General features: G+C 36.5%; 1 long non-coding RNA gene and 1 other non-coding gene across 2 annotated transcripts; one reads left to right on the forward strand and one right to left on the reverse strand.

The window, feature by feature from the left end:
- Positions 1-435: 435 nt before the first annotated feature.
- Positions 436-14,723, forward strand: LOC125251869. The gene is made up of 3 exons (XR_007181095.1): positions 436-1,244; positions 10,351-10,430; positions 10,852-14,723. It is a non-coding gene; the product is annotated as an uncharacterized LOC125251869 (long non-coding RNA).
- Positions 14,724-17,585: 2,862 nt separating this feature from the next.
- Positions 17,586-17,667, reverse strand: trnas-cga. Its single transcript has one exon. It is a non-coding gene; the product is annotated as a tRNA-Ser (tRNA).
- Between the last annotated feature and the right edge of the window lie 4,603 nt (positions 17,668-22,270).

Genomic DNA, 22,270 nt, shown 5'->3' on the forward strand with positions numbered 1-22,270 from the left:
GCTAAAGGTTGCAGCTTGCCTTCCAGTAGCTTTGGCTAAACCTTGACTGGTGTAGTGACAAATTGGGTCTCCATTAGGAGGACAACTACTGCTTCAACTACGTTATAATGACAATTTATGTCATATTAGTTAGCGTATGCATGTCATACTACAGATACCTGATTAGCAATTGTTCTAATCATTGTTAATTTCAACTGTCAGTATATGTTAAAGGATTAGTCCACTTTTAAATACACTTTTCCTGATAAATTTACTCACCCCCATGTCATCCAAGATGTTCATGTCTTTCTTTCGTCAGTCGAAAACAAATGAAGGTGAGTAAATTGAGTAAATTGATCAGGAAAAGTGTATTTAAAAGTGGACTAATCCTTTAATGGATTGAATATTAATTGTTTTTACTTGCAAACAGTTAATTTAAAAAAAAAAAAAAAAAAAAAAAAATCCGATTAGCCTGTTAGTTTAGTTTATACACACATTTGCACTGCACACACTATGTATTTGCAATCATATTTAATGTAATTCTGTGTTAAGCTGAATAAGTGTATTTTTAAAGTAAAAATAAGTGTTAAATGTATTTCAAAGTATTTCAGTTATAAATGATGCAAATTAATGATGTTCAATAATTCACTTAATTAATAAATAATAATTATAATAACCTATTAACAGTTAAGAAATTACGTTCAGTTGGTTTTATTATACACAATTTGTTTTCTTTCTTTCTACTCATTATATAGTAAGCGATATGGGTATTTTAAATTAATTTCATTCATATATACTTAGGATAATCATTAACTGAAAGTTTGAGGAGATTCGATTTCGAGGGAGGACCCGATTTGTCACGACACCGGCCTCAGCACAAAATTCACAGAATTGTCAATTCTGTATTTTTATGTGTGTCAGATTAACGCATGAGGTAAACCGATAATGTCATTGCATCAAAACGTCACTCAAATACTGCACTGTGACATGCTCCTTTTCTGAAACTTTTTTCTAAAGGATGTTTTAAAATAGCTTTGGAGAGTTGTGTGTCTCTGATATGCGTTAATATGACATCCAGAGACAGCTGGAGTTTTTTTTTTTTTTTTCTCTTTTTCTTTCGTTGCCTAAACTCACTGCATTCTCCACTCCTCTCTCTCCCCCGCAGGCATTCTCCTTTCAGCTGCATTCTGCCACACGGTCTGAAAACAACAGGCTCTTGTGTGAAGACTAAAGAGCAGCGAGCACGAGAGCGCTCCGATTTAGAGGTGAGAAGACAATCCTGCCTGTCAAAACACAGGTTATTCTGCACGAAGGAAGCGTGCTTTTGTGTGGCCTGAGGAGATGACAGGAGGGTGTGTTCAGATACACTAGATTTTCTGAGGAAAGTGTGAGTGGTGTTGTCTATGGAGCTGGGATGTTGTGGTTGCCAAGGAGTTGCTATGCTGTTTTAAGTTTAAAGGCCCGTTCACACCAAGAACGATAACTATATTAGCGGCGGACGGTTTGCCGTTTGACGGTTAGCGCAGCGGACGATATCGTTCTGTTTACTTTAAGCGCATGCTTGTCTGTCACTTTAAATGCTCGAGCTTGTTACAGCAGGATGGATAGGCTACTGATTGGCTGTCAGTGTTTTTATCGTTCATCTGCTGGATAAAATCGTTCTGAAAATGATTCCAACGATATCGTTTATCTGTGCTGTTATTGTTATAGCTGTGGTGTGACCTGCTATTCTATAATATTAAGAACGATTTTTATCATTATATAGTGGTGTGAGCGGGCCTTAAAGGGTTAGTTCACCCAAAAATTAAAATTTTCCACACCCATAAGACCCGTACTAAAAACATATTTAAATCAGTTTATGTGAGTACAGTGGTTCAATATTAATATTATAAAGTGACGAGAATATTTTTGGTGCGGCAAAAAATAAAAAAAAATTAAAAAAAATAACGACTGATGGCCAATTTCAAAACACTGCTTCATGAAGCTTCGGAGCGTTATGAATCAACGTGTCGAATCAGTGGTTCGGAGCGCCAAAGTCACTTGATTTCAGCAGTTTGGTGGTTTGACACGTGATCCGAATCATGATTCGATACACTGATTCATTATGCTCCGAAGCTTCCTGAAGCAGTGTTTTGAAATCGGCCATCACTAAATAAGTTGTTATTTTGTTTTTGTTATTTTGAGGGTGAGTAATAGCCTAAATGACAGAATTTTCATTTTTGGGTGAACTAACCCTTTAAATCCATAGTGTAAGCAATGCTTGTCTTAGCAAACATTTTATTCAATTGTTCGTTTTTGCATACACTTTTGCAGATGTGGTGTTAGAAACATACTACTGAAAACAATCTTCTGATAACATCCTATCATTTATTTATGTATTCATCCATTAAAGGTGCAGTAGGAGATCTGGGAAATGCTAATGTTAGCCTGCTAGCATCGAAAGCATACCATCCCATCCTCCCTGCAAATTTCAGTCCAAAGCCACACAAGGCACACAAACACAACTGCTCTCAGCAAAGTATCACAAGAGATGGCAGTAAACTACCTCATGTCTCAAAGCACATAACATTACAATAATAATGAACATAAAAACAGATTCATTTCGGTGTTGATACTGTTGACATGGAAATGCATCATTCCGAGTCTGAGGACATGAACAGCTCCGGTTAGAATGTCACGGGTTGCCATCTCTTAAAGACCTCCTGTGGTGAAGTGTTTAATGTTGTTTATATGTCTATCTGGTGTTTTAACATGCCTTAAAGGCAGAGTAGGTAAAAAAATGTATAAAAAACTTTTTTTCAAAATTTGTTTAAACTTTATTTATATATCAATACATAATTAAAATGTAAGTACTCTGAAAAAGAAAGTATAAAAATCGAGTGTCTGTAGACCTCTCACGACTGTTTTAAAGACAGCTCATTATTTCCATTCACTCCACCCCCTCCCTTCTGGGCTCCTTCCAAAGCCACGCCCCCAAAACGCATGAACGCGCGACTCCGACCACTGAGCTGGAAGACGCATTATTTACCTGAGACGAGCAGAGAGGAAGGAGCACAGTGCATGTAGTGACATCATGTCAGAATCACATGTAATAAAAATAACTTTATAATTATGAAGATAAACAAACAAGATTTTAGTACTCACTATCAAGCTAGCATATTGATATTGGTAAAGTTTAAAATATATATATTTTTGATTCGCTAACGAGCTAGTTATCTATAAGGCAAAGCTAAAAACAGGTTGCATGATACACGTTTTTCCATTACCATCATTTACACTGTGATGAAGATGAATTTCGTCTAAGATTCATAACATATACGTTGTTCTACAGATAAACAGAGTAACATACACTCAAATATCAACTCACAACTGCATTGCAGACACAAAATAATAACACACACATACAACAAAGTGTGTACGACACACACACAGATACAAGATAAAGACATCAGTAAACATAGGTAGAGAATATAAAAACAAAACAAAGGCGAAAAAAAACGTGCAGGTAAACTTACAGGTGAACATGGTAAAAGAGTTAGACAGAGGGTAAATATAGTTCTAAGAAAAGTTCCTAGATGCGGAGTAACGTTAGGCCTACTGTCTGTTAAACATGTATTTAGTTATCTAAAGCAAAATTATGCACAATTCAACACTATAGCTATCATCTTGAGCTAGGCCTATAGATTATTTATCGTCTCTACTACGGCTCGCTAAGTAATGTTATGTTAGCTATATTACGCAGCTACGTGTGCTAATGACACATGCTTCATGAAAAAATAAACAAAAAAATATGTATGATCAAAATACAAAAAGAAAGATTTACCTGTCCAGCAGAAATAAAGCCATCAAGGAGTCACTTTTCAGCCCCTTGAGTTCCCTCAGTTCTCGCCATCGCTGGAAAGCCACGCCGATATTAACTCGCGTTTTATTTCTTTGTTTATCCAAAGACTTTTTGTTCATTGCCTTTTCTTGTACTGTTACTGTCTTCCTTTTTTGCCTGGTTTGCCTTCACTAACTGCATAGGCCGGTACTGTGAATTTTGCTTGCTGTTTCTCTGCCATTGTTTTGGTATTCCTAGGATCCATGCCTCTTGAATTCCCCAAATCAAACGTGCGCGCGCAAGTGGGCAGGTCATGTGTGGCAAAAGGGTGGTTGCCATGGTTGCGAGAGAGTGACAGTCGCCTAAGCCAATCCTATGTTTCGTCCCGGATGGAAATAATGAGCTGTGTTTAATACAGATTAAACGGTCTAGAGTCACTCGATTTTTATACTCTTTTTATCAGAGTACTTACATTTTAATTATGCATTGATATATATAGAAAGTTTAAACAAATTTGGAACAAAATTTTTTGCCTACCCTGCCTTTAAGACAAACCATGTGCAAATTCATGTCAGCACCATTGCCGAGTATTTTCTATTTAAAACTGCAGTAAACCAAAGACAGTCTCAAACCCGCAGTCACAAACTACCTTGTAACCAATCAAGTCATTGTGCCGGTGGGCTTTAGCATATCATTAACTGACCGTGCAAGAGTCTCAAAAGAAGGTTATCCCAGTATATTTTTTCTGTTGATATGAAAAATCAGGTAGATTTAGCAATATGGCGGGTGTATGATGCATATAATGATGTTGTTATGAACTATTTGCCTTTCTCCACTGACGTTAAGGTGTTCAAAGCGTTTGTAAGGATACTGATTGTTAGAAGGCAGCTGTCTGACTCCTGGTTTGTGTAACTATTAGCTGTTTGATAACGTAGTCAAGCAAAAGGCTTATCATATTAATTACCGTTATGTGTCTGACGTTGTAAAAAGCGATACCATTGTGCAGCGTTTACCTCAGTAAGTTGAGTGAGTGGAGGCGGGGCTAATTATCATATTCATAGATACTTGTATATTAAATGAGGCAAGGGTGTAGAGTTACATTCAAGCTATTCTAAGGCATTAAGAATTTTTTTCACAGGAAAAAAAAAATGTAATTTTGGTGATTAAAGATGAGTTTTAAAGGATAAAATTCTTGACTACAGGGGGACTTTAATTACAGTAGTTATGGCGTGAACGCAGCATAAGCTTGTTGTTTTGATTCGGTAGGAACTGTAAAAGATGGCTGCTGTTTGTTTGCAGTGCTCTGTGACTGACGTCTGTCTACATAAACTCTGCATAGCATGAAACATGCTGATGACGTATGATGTCTGCTCAAACAGGGTGCGTGAGGGTATGCAAAAACATACGTTGACAGGCAGGTACAGTAGGACACCGTATTATTTCATTTGGATTGAATATAAAGATTGGATGAACATTTTATGGTCCTACGTCTTCCACAGACAATAAATATTTTACATTTAGACAGTTTTAACATTGTGTTCGCTATCAGGATATGAGGAGACTTTCAACCAGTATAACAAAAAAATGTTTCTACAGAGAATCTCTTATTGCACCTTTGATATTTAATTTTCATCAGAATAACTGAATGAACAGTGACTTCTGGCCAGTGTGTCTGACATTCACATTTACTTCTGTTTTGACATTTCTCAATAGATTGAAACAAAACACACACAATCTCCTATTTAAAACACCCCTATTATGTTATTTTAAAGGTGCCATCGAACGTTTTTTTACAAGATGTAATATAAGTCTAAGGTGTCCCCTGAATTTGTCTGTGAAATTTCAGCTCAAAATACCCCATAGATTTTTATTTTTTAAATACTTTTTTTAACTGCCTATTTTGAGGCATAATTAGAAATGCGCCGATTCAGGGCTGCGGCCCCTTTAATTGCTCGCGCTCCCCGCCCCCCCAGAGCTCTCGACTCTATCACTGCATAAACAAAGTTCACACAGCTAATATAACCCTCAAAATGGATCTTTACAAAGTGTTCGTCATGCAGCATGTCTAATCGCATAAGTATGGTATTTATTTGGATGTTTACATTTGATTCTGAATGAGTTTGAGGCTATGCTCCGTGGCTAACGGCTAACGCTACACTGTTGGTTTATTGATTTATAAAGAATGAAGTTGTGTTTATGAATTATACAGACTGCAAGTGTTTAAAAATGAAAATAGCGACGGCTCTTGTCTCCGTGAATACAGTAATAAACGATGGTAACTTTAACCACATTTAACAGTACATTAGCAACATGCTAACGAAACATTTAGAAAGACAATTTAAAAATATCACTAAAAATATCATGATATCATGTCAGTTGTTATCGCTCCATCTGCCATTTTTTGCTATTGTCCTTGCTTGCTTACCTATTCTGATGATTCAGCTGTGCACATCCAGACGTCCTGCCCTTGTCTAATGCCTTGAACATGGGCTGGCGACTGGTCGACCGATTACAGCACGTGTCAGAAACTAAACGCTCATTACAATATCTGAATTTCATCTTCAGATCTTCCTCAGTGCTTGATACACAGTGATACGAACAGTAATGATGGTGTGTTACCATATCAATTCGAGTCCTCATTCTTTGGAAGTGCAGCAAAGTAGACATGTCGGCAACAAGAACCAAACTCTTCCAGGCCTCAACTACAACTACATTGTTGAAGGGTCAAAGTAGATGTTGTTCACGGGCAGAATAGACTGGCATTATGCAAATTTGTTACAAACCTACAGGTTCGTGCAGGAAGTAAGACTGAAATGACTGACAACTCGTTTCAGGCAGTTCAGAATCGGCTCTTTCTTTTGGGAGAATAACTCCATTTGTTGTGCATTTTGAAATTTTGCCAAACTTTTACGTTCACAAACAGCTATATTACACACTACATGAAAGGTAATATCCGAAAAAGCATAATAGGGGCACTTTAAGAAAGCTTAATGAACAAGAAATTGTTTAAGAACAATTATGAATGACACTTTCTTAATTTCCATGAAAACATTTTGCCTAAAGAAGAGTATTTTAAGATGGTTAACATTTTCTATTTGTGATTGCACATATTTAAAAAACAAAAACAAAAAATGACTGTAATCTGTCTTGACATTATCATTACTGTATTAAGTTAAATAAATAAATACTGGATGAAATGCATTTTAGCTGCAAATATCATTTACTCTGGTTTAACATTTATGTCTCATACTGTAGATAATGTTGAAAAAGCATTTCTGTCTGGATTATTTCTAAGAGAACAAAAACTATGTTCTTTGTGTTTATTTACCCACACACACACACACACACACACACACACACACACACACACACACACACACACACACACACACATACCTTTCGTGTAGTTCAGCACAGCTTTGTTTGACAGCATGTTATTGTCCAGAGATGGATCTCATCTGTCTGTCAGTGGCTGCTGCAATCAGAGTTGTGTGTTATCAGGAGATGTCTAAACCCTGCTGCTGTATTTCTCATTGTCTCCGGGCGAGAGGTTAACCCCGGTTATTAATTCATCACTCTGGAGGGGATGTTTGTGCCTCTGCCCTTCACCTGTTGCTTTTAAAGGATAAAGTGGCATTAGTGAGGGCAGAGATAGCTATCAGCATTCTGTGCGTGTGTGTGTGAAGAAAAGTCTAAGGACACAGAGTTTTTGTGAGAAGATGCGGTGAAATGTTAATTAACGGCATGATGATGATCAATATTGGAGAGTTCCGAGTTATGGATTAAACTTTGTGCATCTTTACATGGACATTGGTGTTGTTAGCAAATAAAACAAAGCATGCATTGAGAGCAGGTAAAGGTCACTGTAAAATAAGAACAAAAGAGGCTCTTTTCCCATTGCTACTGTAGTTTCACCAGTGACATTTTTTGAAGTTATGAAAAACATTTTCCAGTCTTGATGGCAGCAGTGAAATGTGTCTTAAAATGTAAGAAACTGTGCAAAAGAGTCTCTCAGGTGACTTTTGAGAAAAAGACAAGGGCCATTTGAGGTGACAGACAGATTTAGTTTTATATCAGGCAGGTTGTGAGTCTGCTGACCATCTCAGTGACCAGCGGCTCTGTGGGGAAATAAACCATGGCTGTATAACCTTTCCTGTGACAGACCAGACCAGATCCCATCTCAGACACACACACACACACACACACATCCTTGTTGATACTACTTTGTGGGGTGACCCCACTAAGATAGTAAGATAAGGAATTTACGACATTGTGGGGTCCTTTAGTCGACTAAAGACAACATCTTAAAAGTCATATATAAGAATCTTTAACAAAATCTTAAAAGTCACTATAATGGCCCTTCCCTACATTATACCTAAACCTACCCGTCATGAACCTAACATAATTTCAACATTCATATAACGTAATTTTATTATTACACACACGTTTGTTTTTGTGAATTGTGGGGACATTCCATAGGCGTAATGGTTTTTATACTGTACAAACTCTATTTTCAAACTCTATTTTATAACTCTCATTCTGTATGATTTATAAGCCTTTTGAAAAATGGGGACATGGGGTAATGTCCTCATAAGTCACCCTCTCCTTGTAATACCTATGTCATACCCATGACATTATACACATTTGTGTCCTGATATGTCACAAAAACATGTGCACGCGCACACACACAGACACACACACACACACACACAGACACAGACACACACACACACACACACACACACGCACACACACACACACACACAGCATGTCTTTTAGTATTTGCCTTTCTCTCATGAGAGGATGAGAGGGTCAGTTTCACAAGCAAAAATTTTTACTGTTTTCATATAATGCATACCTAAAAAGAGAAATTTTTCATTTTGTGATGTTAATGTCACAAAATTCAGTTATGAAACTAAAGCAGAATAGTGCTCTTTCTGACTGAACACTGAAGTTTCATCCATAAATTAAGAGACCCATCAGGTTGTCACGTCACAAGAAAATCCATTCTTTAATAAAACCGCATGTCTCCATCCGTAATCCATACCTCTCAGAGACAGGAGGACGGTCACAGAGGTACAGGTGACTTCAAAACCCACTCTTCTGACAAGTGGATGATACTTTATTTTTAATTGAGAACTAAAAATTCTTTGTGCAGTGTGGTGTTGATACGATAATGATGCGTTCCATTCTGTCAGATGTGGGGTATTCCTGCTTGATATTCTCCACTTTCCACCATATACTGTAGGCATTCCATTGTCTGATGCTCAAAATGTGCACAAAATGGCAACTCTGTGATTTGCGTTGCAAGCATTTGATTGTCAAAAAAATAAGTCATTTAGCAAACAATACCAGAAATTTAGTAGCTCTCTGCACAAATGTTTGCAAAACACTAGTTGCATGTTTCAATCAGAGTTGTGAATTTAAAATTATGGGGAAAATAAAATCACTAAGTCAATTTGCAAATGAATCCCATGTCATATAGTCATATGAGTTTAAGAATAGAGTGCTGCAGGGATGATGTGTTTTTGTAGGGCAAAACTCAGAGACGAGTTACCATTTTAGCACTTCTGTTTCCATCATCCTAAAGTCAATGGGTTTTTGAACCCTTTAGGTTAAGTGCCTGAAATAATGTCTATGGTGAACACAAGCTCAAGATATTTTCACATTTTATTCTACAACATGAAATACATCAGTAATACCCACTTAATTGCGATTAAAAAGCTTTTATTTGTCTTGTAAAGTAAAAGGCAGTTGCTAACAAGTGGCTAAATGAGACTACTGAGGTTGTCGAGTACATTAAAGGTGCCCTAGAATTAAAAATTGAATTTACCTTGGCATAGTTAAATAACAAGAGTTCAGTACATGGAAATGACATACAGTGAGTCTCAAACACCATTGTTTCCTCCTTCTTATATAAATCTCATTTGTTTAAAAGACCTCCGAAGAACAGGCGAATCTCAACATAACACGACTGTTACGTAACAGTCGGGATCATTAATATGCACGCCCCCAATATTTGCATGCCAGCTCATGTTCAAGGCATTACACAAGGGCAGCCAGTATTAACGTCTGGATCTGTGCACAGCTGAATCATCTGACTAGGTAAGCAAGCAAGAACAATAGCGAAAAATGGCAGATGGAGCAATAATAACTGACATGATCCATGATATCATGATGTTTTTCTAAATGTTTCATTAGCATGTTGCTAATGTACTGTTAAATGTGGTTAAAATTACCATCGCAATTAAAGGGGTCGCAGCCTGAATCGGTGCATAGTTAATGATGCCCCAAAATAGGCAGTTAAAAAAATTAATTAAAAAAATCTATGGGGTATTTTGAGCTGAAACTTCACAGACACATTCAGGGGACACCTTAGACTTATATTACATCTTGTAAAAAAAACGTTCGATGGCACCTTTAAATGTGATCAGCCAAACAGGTAAACTCATCTAGTCACTTTCACAGCCTCATTGTGTTTATGATCGCACTCTTGCAAACTATTCTAACTCAAATTCTTTTTTTTTTTTTCTTTTTTTTTTTTAATAAAGACTGGAAGAGTTGTTGGAAGCTTAAATTGAATAAAACCTGAAGATGAATGAAAGTCTGACGGGTTTGGAATGACATGAGGGTGAGTAATTAATGACAGAATTTTCATTTTTGGATGAACTAACCCTTTAATGGTGGTGATGCTGAAATCATGTGACCATGGTTTGTTTATAGCTTATTTTCAGAAAAAATCCAAAAGCCAATGAAAAAAATCCTTTTTTTATTTTTTATTTTTTTTTGTAGAGAGAAGCAGGGTTGGAAGTCTGACTATTGCACTTTTCTAAGGAAGTCAGAAATTCCAACTTTGAGTTTCGAGAATGAAAACAATGCTGATTTTATGAATAACACTAATGTTATATTTAACCATTTTCAAATTAGCCTGGCTCTTTTTGCCTTTCTTTCTTTTATCTACAGTATATTATTGTTGTGCTTGTCTTGTTGCATTAATCCAGACTTGTTCTCAGTCCCTCTGTCTATATGCTGTATTCTTGATCTCTTTGCAGCAAAAAAAAGAGCCAAATGGCTGCATGAAATATAAGACTGTAAACATCTGATGCTCTGATAAGGAACTGAAAAGCGCAGGAGACTCTCCAGAGAGACGCCGTAAGAAGATCCTCCCGCTGTGGGTCCACGCAGCCGACCACCCATCTCGAGCTCAGAGAAAGACTGAACGCGTTCACTCATCACTTCATTATGTAATGCTTATTGCTTTGTTGATGATTCTATTCTTACCATGGTGCACTTCTGTGACTGAACATTGTTATCCTACAGTATAAATACTGAGCGAATCGCAGTGTCACTTCAGCAGAGCTATGGTTTGTGTGTTTCATGGGCAATAGCTCAGTGCACATCGGGCTTAAATGAATCCTGATGGAAATGTCTCGACTGTTTTAGTTCCCAAACAAGGCTGAGCTGAAAAAGTGATCACCCAGTGCAGATGCTAAATGAGATAGTTATATATGAAAACCTGAAGAAAACTGACACTGCAGCGCCACCAGATGTTGAGGGTTAGTACAGCACACATAAAATGCATCACAATCAGTGCAGTTTTATTATTCTCAAATATGAGTCTTAGCAGGAAATCAGTTTAAAAAGTCAGCATGAAATGGCCTTTGCAACCAATTTCAATCAATAAACAGGCTTGTCAGCTTTTAAAAGGAGAAAGCGATTCTCTAATCTTTTGTCATTGACGTCAGAGGCCGTCAAAATCAAACTCGACACAGACTTTTTTCCAAATCAAACTATTCAGATGCCAACATGGACAGGTTGTGTGACATGACAAATTTTCAAAAACTACACAACAGTAAAATAAAACATGACCGTCAGCCACTAATTTCTATGTTGAGAAGTCACAAAAAATTACTAAGCATTACTAAACTCAGCCTAGAAGGCATGTGTTTCTCCTTTAATCTTGGTTTCATGGTCTATTTTTTTCATCCTCCTCTCCGTCTGTCACTGATGAATAGATTACGTCTTATTTTCGGCTGGGTGGTCATGATTGAGTCCATCATTATTGTGAATAGGTATGTGTGTGATTTATAGTCCTGAACAGCCTTCCCCTGTCATATGAGCAAAAATAGAGAGAGCAGAACAACACGATTGTGTCAAACACTGAAACTGCTATCATGTCTTCATGTTCCCTTCAATAGAAGGTGAATCAAATCAATTTTATGAGTTCCTTCTATCACAAATATGTATTTCAATAGCACCTATCAAGTACCCAAGGACATTTCACAATGAATGATAGGAAACAACTGGAACTGAAATAAAAGAAGCCTAACAAAGAGACATACTACATGAATACAAAACATATAAAATCTGAAGAACACAGTTGGGCACTCTTTGCCTGGTAAGTGGTTGACAATAAAAAAAAAAAAATGCTTTCTGAATCCTGGAGGAACATCATTTACATAAAAACAAATGGTAAAATAATTGGGTTTTTTAAATTAACATTTAAGTAAATACTTTGAGAAGAAACCCTTTCAGTGGAGCGTTATATAAGTCACTTTTGGAATTTCATATCTCTCATTTTTGTATATCTGCCGTCTAGTAAACAAACCTTTTGGTTCTAGGACAAGCATAATTTCACAAATCTCTATTGTGTTTGGATCAGTTGGTGTGGGCAGACTTTGCATGTCTTTGATGCATCCGTTCCCCCTTTCTGGAAAAGGCTTGGGAAATGATTTATTGCAGTAGATTTGTTATGCCTTTTCCACTGTTTTCCTAACAAACGTGGCATGAATTGATGGCTTTCAGAAGAAAGAGCCAGATCGCATAAATATTTCAATATTTGAATAACATATGGGTTTTCAACTGAGTTTAAGAAAGGGAGAGATGAAATTTCATTGGGAGAGAGAACACCCAAAAGAAAACACTCTGAAATTAATTTAATAAACTGGCTCTTAAGGGGGAGCAGAATAGTATGCTGTACACCACATTAAACAAAATGTTTCTTCTCTTTTCATATGAAAAAGCAATATTCTCAGTCCAGAGGTGACATTTTTTTATACTGTATGGTGATCAGGTCACCATTTTCCTAGTCTGCTAGTCTTTTCTTTCCCCACCAATCTGTACTCAGGTCATTCAGATTGACATAAAGTGAGGTGGAGAAAAACTCCAAGAGAAACCAGTAACAACCTCAAAAGAAAGTATTTTCCTTAAAGGTGCTGTGAGAACACAAACACCCACTGGAGGGCCCAAAATGAGGTCCAAACTTTAACCACTTAAAACAAAACCCCAGAGAGTAGGGTGATCAAAGCGGGAAACATTACATTACCATACCGCAGGGAGGAAAAATATATAAAGCATGTGGAAACTGAATCTTAAGAATCAGTCTCCTATAAACACTGATCCTACTCTGGAGCTTTATAAGCTCTTTAAGAGCACCTGTGGTCAACCAGTACTCAAGTATTCTGATTGGTGCAGGAGGGGGAGGAGACTAGAGCAATCAACCAATGAGAGAGTGATCATCTCTCTCACTTGATGACACAAACCTCTTCAAAGTGAACATGTGGAACAATGTAGCATACTGTTTACTAGTGTTGTAGTACTCGAGACCGGTCTTAAGACCTTTTTTTTTTTTGAAGGTCTTGGTCTTGTCTTGGTCTCAGTCGCATTTAGTCTTGGTCTAGTCTTGGTCTCGGACTATGAGGACTCGGGATTTTATTTCAAGACCGGTCAAAACCACAACTGCGGGGATATCTCTAAATTGCCATTGCATTGTCTGATTTCTTTGTTAACATCATTAATTTGATTGGATGCAAAACATCCTGCTTCAAATGCAATCAATAACTTCTAATTTAATTTATTTTGTTACTTTTGTGCCAGGTCACCAAAATTAATACAAATGCCCACAAAATTCAAGATATGATTGCAAAAAAGTACTTTTATAAGATCTTGTTATTTATATTATAACATATGATATAATTAAGCAACATCACAAGAAAGAGGGCTGGTTTCACAAATATGAGCACAGTTGCAAACGTGATATTTTTTTACAAATGTTCAATAAACAAAATGTTATTTTTAAAACATTAATCTCAACATTATTTATTTTATACATTTGTAATTGTACCAATTCAAATGCAACTTCTGTTCAACCTCTGCAGTGTAAAGATGAACTTTGTTGTTAGTGATTTCAGTTGATTGGTAACAGCTCTATATAGTGTCTTATTATTCTAACTGTAATTATTGATTAAAAATGAGACATTTCTCAAATAGTAAATGTGGATCTTTCAGATGAATTTGAGCAGTGCTGGTCTGTTCTTGGTCTTGACTCGGTCTCGAATTGCCTTGGTCTTGGTCTTGCTCTCAAACCCCCAAAGTCTTGGTCTCGACACACACTGGTCTTGGTCTTGACTTGGCCTCGGTTTAGGTGGTCTTGACTACAACACTACTGTTTACTATAATGGAACAATTATTTTAAAAAAAATTGTTGGTAGTATATACTGTACAGTGTAACACTAAAAATATAAAACCTGCCCTGAAATCATGATCACTACCTGGACTGTGTTTTTGACCAAATAATTCCTCAAGTGCTTTAGAACAATGAGAATCTGACCTGCTGATGGCAATTGCTTAAAACTTCATATATAAATACTTCTAATGTTCATGGTGACTGTATACAGGATGGATGCTCCCCTTGTTTTCTCACCTTTAGACCCTGAGAGATAGCTGTCTGTCTCCTCTCTCTCTCCTGTAGGAAAAATAAAGCTCTTGACTTTCAGCAGTCTGTTCTATATTTAGCCTCCATGTCATGGCCTTCATCTTTGAACTCTCTTCAGTCTTGAATAATGCTGTGCACTCGGAGCACACACTCATTGCCATACCTACAGGATCTGATCTCTCAGTCAGAGCTCAACCAGTGTGGGCTCAACTAACGCTCAACTACTCTCTTAAAAAAAAAAAAAAAAGTCTTTTTGAGAATCATCTCAAATTTCATGAAGAATTTGGAACTTTTCCACTGCACAAAAGGTTCTTCATAATGGAAAAGGGTTCTTCAAATTATTAAAAGGTTCTACCCACTATGAACTATGACAGAAAGGTTCTCTGGGGAACCCAAAATGGTTCTTGCACTCTTAAAAATAAAAGTTCCAAAAGAGTGTTTTTGCAGTAATGCCATAGAAGAATAATTTTTGGTTCCCCACAGAACCTTTCAGTAAACATTTCTTAAAAGAACCAAGTGTAAAGAACAATGTAATAATCTAAAGATGAACCTTTTCTCCCCTTTTGGAACCTATATTTTTAAGAGTGTAGTAGTTTATTAATACTGCGGTTTGGTAAAGTAATTAGATGCATTTGTGCATAATTACATCTGTCGACATATAAGGATACTTAAATATGTTTCTCTGTAATTAAGCAACTCTGTTTCCTCTTCCAAATATGTTTTGAACAGAACTTGCATCATTAGTGCCTGAAAATTGCAGTTTATTTAAATGTAAAATATTGCATGAGCTTTTAGTTTTGATATTAGACTTCTGCTTTCATTTATCTTTGATGTTTCTGTTTACAATAGTTGCAGGAACAATCATCACTGAGCTGGAAATACACGTCAAAACACTTCCATGACAACCAGGGAGGATACAGGGACATTACAGCAGACTAGAGTCCATGCAATGTGATTCTATATGGGCTTTTTCACAATTTCAAATGTTTTTACATATGCTCCCATCAGAAATGTAGACTGGTAGTCATTTGTGGTCATTAACAGAAGAAGGACCTAAAATAAATACATTTATTTTAGTGCATGAGAATTTCCATTTTTGCATGTGAATGCAAAAAATATATTGGCTACATATAAAATTATATATAATTATTTACATATTGTCAAGCGGTAATAATTTAATAGCATTAAAACTGTACAACAGTCAGCATTTACACTGAATGTATTAAATGACGTTTTATTTAAAGGTGCCATAGAACGTCTTTTCAAAAGATGTAATATAACTCTAAGGTGCCCCCTGAATGTGTCTGTGAAGTTTCAGCTCAAAATACCCCATAGAGTTTTTTTTTATTCATTTTTTTAACTGCCTATTTTGGGGCATCATTAAATATGAGCCAATTTAGGCTGCGGCCCCTTTAATTCTCGTGCTCCCCCACCCCCGGAGGTCGCGCTTGCCTTAAACAGCATAAACAAAGTTCACACAGCTAATATAACCATCAAAATGGATCTTTACAAAGTGTTCATCATGCAAAATGTCTAATCGCGTAAGTATGGTATTTATTTGGATGTTTACATTTGATTCTGAATGAGTTTGATTGTGCTCCTTGGCTAAAGCTAACATTACACACTGTTGGAGAGATTTATAAAGTTGTGTTTATGAATTATACAGACTGCAAGTGTTTAAAAATGAAAATAGCGACTGCTCTCTTGTCTCCGTGAATACAGTAATAAACGATGGTAACTTTAACCACATTTAACAGTACATTAGCAGCATGTTAACGAAACATTTAGAAAGACAATTTACAAACATTACTAAAAATATCATGATATCATGGATCATGTCAGTTATTATTGCTCCATCTGCTATTTTTCGCTATTGTCCTTGCTTGCTTACCTAGTCTGATGATTCAGCTGTGCACAGATCCAGATGTTAATACTGGCTGCCCTTGTCTAATGCCTTGAACATGAGCTGGCATATGCAAATATTGGGGCCGTGCATATTAATGATCCTGACTGTTACGTAACAGTCTGTGTTATGTTGAGATTTGCCTGTTCTTCAGAGGTCTTTTAAACAAATCAAATTTACACAAGAAGGAGGAAACAATGGTGTTTGAGACTCACTGTATGTCATTTCCATGTACTGAACACTTGTTATTCAACTATTCCAAGGTAAATTCAATTTTTAATTCTAGGGCACCTTTAACAAAATTCGGGAGGCGCACGTTCAGGTAATCAACCAATCAGTGCAAGAGGAAGCCGATATATAAAGCTGTCTCTCACCTCTATCCCGCGACAAGTTTCACAGCATCCCTCCACCACCCCATCACCTCACTCTAGGCTGGTTTCTATCCCAGTTAAGGAGGGGGAGTACTCTGGGTTCGGGCCAAATTCCGAGTTCAGAGCCCTCCCCTGGACAGCACGCCAAATACGCATAAATTACTATACGAATTACTTTATTTTGATTTCATGTATGTGTAAACTCGTGAAAGAATGTAGAAGAATGTTTCTTCACATAAAAGAATGATATTAAGTGCATTAAACGGGTTATGACATGTGAAATCAAAACTGCCTTGAGCCTTAGTACCATTAAAACATCCTGCAAGTTTCATAGCTTAAAATGACTAAACAATCACATCACATACCATAAGTAAATGATTTCATAATGCTTTGTCTGTAAATTTTATATGGACAATGTTTTAAGGTTTTTTAGTGCAAAAAAAAAAAAAAAAAAAATTAACATTATAAGTGAACCTTAAGTAACATATTAAATGAATAATAATAATAATAATAAAAATGTCGTGACCCCTTTAAATAAATTGGCAAGGGGAGTACAGCCCTGTTTACCATCGTCTAAAGATGCGTTTTTGATGAGCCAATCACAATGGTCAGGGTTAAATACAGATTCAAAAGGTCTAAAACATTTTGTGATAGGATCACTGAACCAGTTGTAAGGAAACATGTGCGACCACATCGCATTTGTAATGGAAACACGATACGTGCTGAATGCGTCGCGGACCGCTGCGGAACTCCGCCTACGTGCCGCCCACGTGCATTCATCAAAGAGTCAAACCAGATCGCTGTGAGCAGGATTCGAACCTGCGCGGGGAAACCCCATTGGATTTCGAGTCCAACGCCTTAACCTCTCGGCCATCACAGCTGGCTCTCTGAATACCCGTACACTTGTGTGGATTATGGGGCCATCAATATTTAATACAGTACCATAAAATGAAACAGAATGAGAATGAAACTGAGAATGTCTGACTTCAGACATCATAATAAATCTCTGTTATTAAAGCCCACAGACATCAGCGAAAACCCAAAGGCCCAAACATCACTCCTTTACAGTAGCATTACCAAGCCCTTTACCTTCAGCAGCACTCTTTCAGAAGAGGAACATAAATTAATTATCAATACTGATTAATCTTTAAAAAGAGCTGAGGCAAGAACACTGGACCTGAATGCACGATCTGGTTAAAAACATGTTATTTTGATTCTTAAAGGGATAGTTCATCCAAAAAGGAAAATTATCAAATGATTTACTCACCCTCAAGCCATTCTAGGTGTATATGACTATCTTCTTTCAGGCAAACACAATCGGAGATATATTAAAAATGCATCGCTTTGCTTCAGAAGACCTTTATTAACCCCCTGGAGACATAAAAGAATGACATTCACAACCATTATAAACTTTGGAGGACTATTAGGATATAAGGTTATTTTTTCCTTGATAAGGTTATTTTATCCCTTTAAGTAAGTAAATAAAGGGAAGGCCTCGTGCTGCATTCGCTTGACGGAGGGCGTGTCTGAAGCTTGCGCTGACGCGACCGTCATAGTGACAACAGCCAATCACATTACTTTCCGGTGTTGCATGAACACAATTGGCTAGCGTCTGTGATCTGATTGGCTGACGCCTGCGTTGGCGCTTGAAAAGTTGAGAAATCTTCAACTTCTGCCATGAGCACATGAGTGAAGCAACGCGACAGAACCCACAATTCAGTTCGACAATGCATGACGTCACGCATTCAAAGGAAATGAGAAGCGTTACTGCCGAAGCCCCGTGTGAATGCAGTGTCACACTGAGATCCTGCTCCGATAATGTGGACGGGACATTCAAATGTTATTCCACCATCCTGGATTATGATGATAATGATGATTTATCTGCAAGACTTTCCCCTCATATCAGAGTTGATATTTCATCTTTGATGAATCTCTTTGACCCTGCGTGGGCTGAACGTGAGCGTCGCATCGCGGCAAAAACGTATTACATTTCTGACGGGCATGCTGCCACGTCCAGTGCTGCATCTCAGTGTATGGGTGTCTCTCTTCCTGTCACACTCACAATCCAGGTGACTGTCCAAAAAAAAAAAAAAACAGACAGACACAGTCCAATAGAAATACAATATGCATTTATTATAATTTGACAATATCTCTTTTGTGTCCCCAAGCTATCTATTAAACAGATATGATCTTAATCTTAAAATCCATAACTGCTGTTGTTGCCTGGCTGATGCTATAGGTGAGCGCACTACTCTGTCAGCATTATATGGCTTATATTATTGCATCTACAGGCTACTGTAATAATGCGTCGTTAGGAATTAACTGTAGCAATGGCTGCCATATAGCCTCCAAAACACTGAAACTTTCTTAGTTAGTAAATAGAATCCTGCTCACAGTTAAAGTTGGCATGAAACAGAATCTGCAATAGTCACCAGCAAAAAAAAAACAAAAAACAAACATCTGCTTTAAAACATAAAATTTAGGTTGTTATTTGCTGAAAGTCTTGCCCATCTTTTGCCTCACATCTTTCATGATGAAAAAGTGGGTTTAGAATGACAAAAGGGTGGGCAATTTATGACAGAATTGCAGATTTTTTTGAGTGAACTATTCCTTTAAAGGTGCCATCAAACGTTTTTTTACAAGATGTAATATAAGTCTAAGGTGTCCCCTGAATGTGTCTGTGAAGTTGCAGCTCAAAATACCCCATAGATTTTTTTTTTATTTTTTTTTTTAACTGCCTATTTTGAGGCATATTTAGAAATGCGCCGATTCAGGCTGCGGCCCCTTTAATTGCTCGCGCTCTCAGCCCCCTCCCAAGCTCTCGACTCTATCATTGCATAAACAAGGTTCACACAGCTAATATAACCCTCAAAATGGATGTTTACAAAGTGTTCGTCATGCAGCATGTCTAATCGCGTAAGTACAGTGTTTATTTGAATGTTTACATTTGATTCTGAATGAGTTTGATAGTGCTTCGTGGCTAACGGCTAATGCTACACTGTTGGAGAGATTTATAAAGAATGAAGTTGTGTTTATGCATTATTCAGACTGCAAGTGTATAATAATGAAAATAACGACGGCTCTCTTGTCTCCGTGAATACAGTAAGAAACGATGGTAACTTTAACCACATTTAACAGTACATTAGCAACAAATGCTAAAGAAACATTTAGAAAGACAATTTACAAATATCACTAAAAATATCATGATATCATGGGTCATGTCAGTTATTATTGCTCCATCTGCCATTTTTCACTATTGTCCTTGCTTGCTTACCTAGTCTGATGATTCAGCTGTGCACAGATCCAGACGTTAATACTGGCTGCCCTTGTGTAATGCCTTGAACATGGGCTGGCATATGCAAATATTGGGGGCGTACATATTAATTATCCCGACTGTTACGTTAACAGTTGGTGTTATGTTGAGATTCGCCTGTTCTTCGGAGGTCTTTTAAACAAATGAGATTTATATAAGAAGGAGGAAACAATGGAGTTTGAGACTCAATGTATGTCATTTCCATGTACTGAACTCTTGTTATTCAACTATGCCGAGGTAAATTCAATTTTCAATTCGATGGCACCTTTAACAATTTGTGGTCTTCAATAATAGGCTACATGCCAAAAAGTCACCATATAAGCAATGCAACCGATGCCCTCATTCACGAGCCTTAGTTCCTTAACATCACTCTTAAATCATTAGTCATTTTCAACAGCAGGAAATTAGAAAGCGTAACACGTTTTTATCTCTACCAGAACATTTCCCTTCCTCGATCACTGATCTGAGGCTGTACACTTACATTTGTATGAAATAAAGAACAGATCATAAAATATTTGTTACTGTAACTGACGTCGGTTTCATTTCATTAGACCACAACAACGCTATTGATCAAATAAGAGCATTAACGGCAGTTAGTCTCTCCCTCTCTCCCTCTCTCTGTGTGTCGTATATCTTACTCATTTTGGTTTCCCTTCTGAGTGTGTGTTGCTGGAGCTGCAGACAGGAGAGAAAAATAGCAATTTATTTTTACCTCAAGGCTCTTTCCCCTGGGCTGATGCTTTCATCTGGTGAAAGAGACAAAATCCCTGTATCATTGTGCTTGTAAGAAAAGAGTAAACACTATGACCTCCAATCGATGACCCTCAATAGCATGCGGAATAAACTGCCTTTAACTGATTTACACAAAGTTAGATACTATAATCTAAGATTATATATATATGAATACATCTGAACATTTAATAATGTATTTTAATATTCATTAACTTTGTAGCATATAAAGCCATTTAAACTCTGTGGATGTGCGGAGCTATTTGCGTCCATGTACTTTGTTGGAGTCATTGATTTTATTCATGAAACTATACCGCCACCTGCAGTTTAATTTGTGCCATTACAGTCTGTGTAGCGCCTTCACTGTAAAAATTGTTTCTGTTCTCAATCTGAATTCTATTATTTATCATGAAAGAAATCCACGGAAGGGCAAAATATTACTTCCAGATCGTAATTATGGCGCTACATGAACAGGCAGGAAAGATATATATATAATTTTTACAAATTTTTTGTTTACTAATATGAGTTCAAAAGTTATTAAAAGTAATAGTTAATGTGAAAGGCTATCACAAAGTTTCCTTATTTGAGTAGTAGGCTAACATAGAAATATAGCAGAATCTTAAATAGCCTAAGTTTTTAAATATTTGTTTCACATTTTTCAAAATAATGAAAATCTATTTCCAGGTCTACATTAAATTTGTATCGCAGATTATCATTGTGGTTTCACCTACAGTCTATGGGTTTCACCCTTATTCTCTTTATATATAGAGGGTACAACGGGGCTAAAGGCACACCTTAAGAAAATAATATGCTTTTCATTACTCCTATAGTGTATGATTGCAGAAAAAATATATATGTTTGTATTGAACATTTATGGAGCAACAGATGTGTGAAAGTAAATCATAAAAGTGGTTTATTTTGTTTAAAAATCTTATGAAAGTACCCCACACACGGGGTAAAAGGCTCCCCAGCATGAGGTAAAAGGCACACAGTACTGATACAAATACTTTAGCTAAAATAATTTTAATAATGACTATGTTAATACTTGTTCAAAACAATCATTTTATCAAAGTTTGTACTATTTTATGTTTATTTTGACAAATAAAAGAATTAATTTTTGTTCAATAAATATGCTGTCATTAAAATATACTAATATAGAAAAATATATAAACAAAATCATTTTAAAAAATAGTAAAGATTCCGAAAGCATCGAATAAGATCCCATAATAATTTAATATAGATTTACAGTAGTAACAATATATGATATTTTATTATATATGATTAATATCATATTTTTAAATATGATGGTTTCATTATAAATATGGTGATTATCTCTAAGGTGGATATCCAGTTTGATATATATTTACCATCTGAATTTAACCATGTCATATCAACAAATGGAAAAGTCAGCTAACTATTTATAATCATGTTAAATATGGTG

Source organism: Megalobrama amblycephala, linkage group LG17 (genome assembly GCF_018812025.1).
Source record: "Megalobrama amblycephala isolate DHTTF-2021 linkage group LG17, ASM1881202v1, whole genome shotgun sequence".
Lineage (NCBI taxonomy): Eukaryota > Metazoa > Chordata > Actinopteri > Cypriniformes > Xenocyprididae > Megalobrama > Megalobrama amblycephala.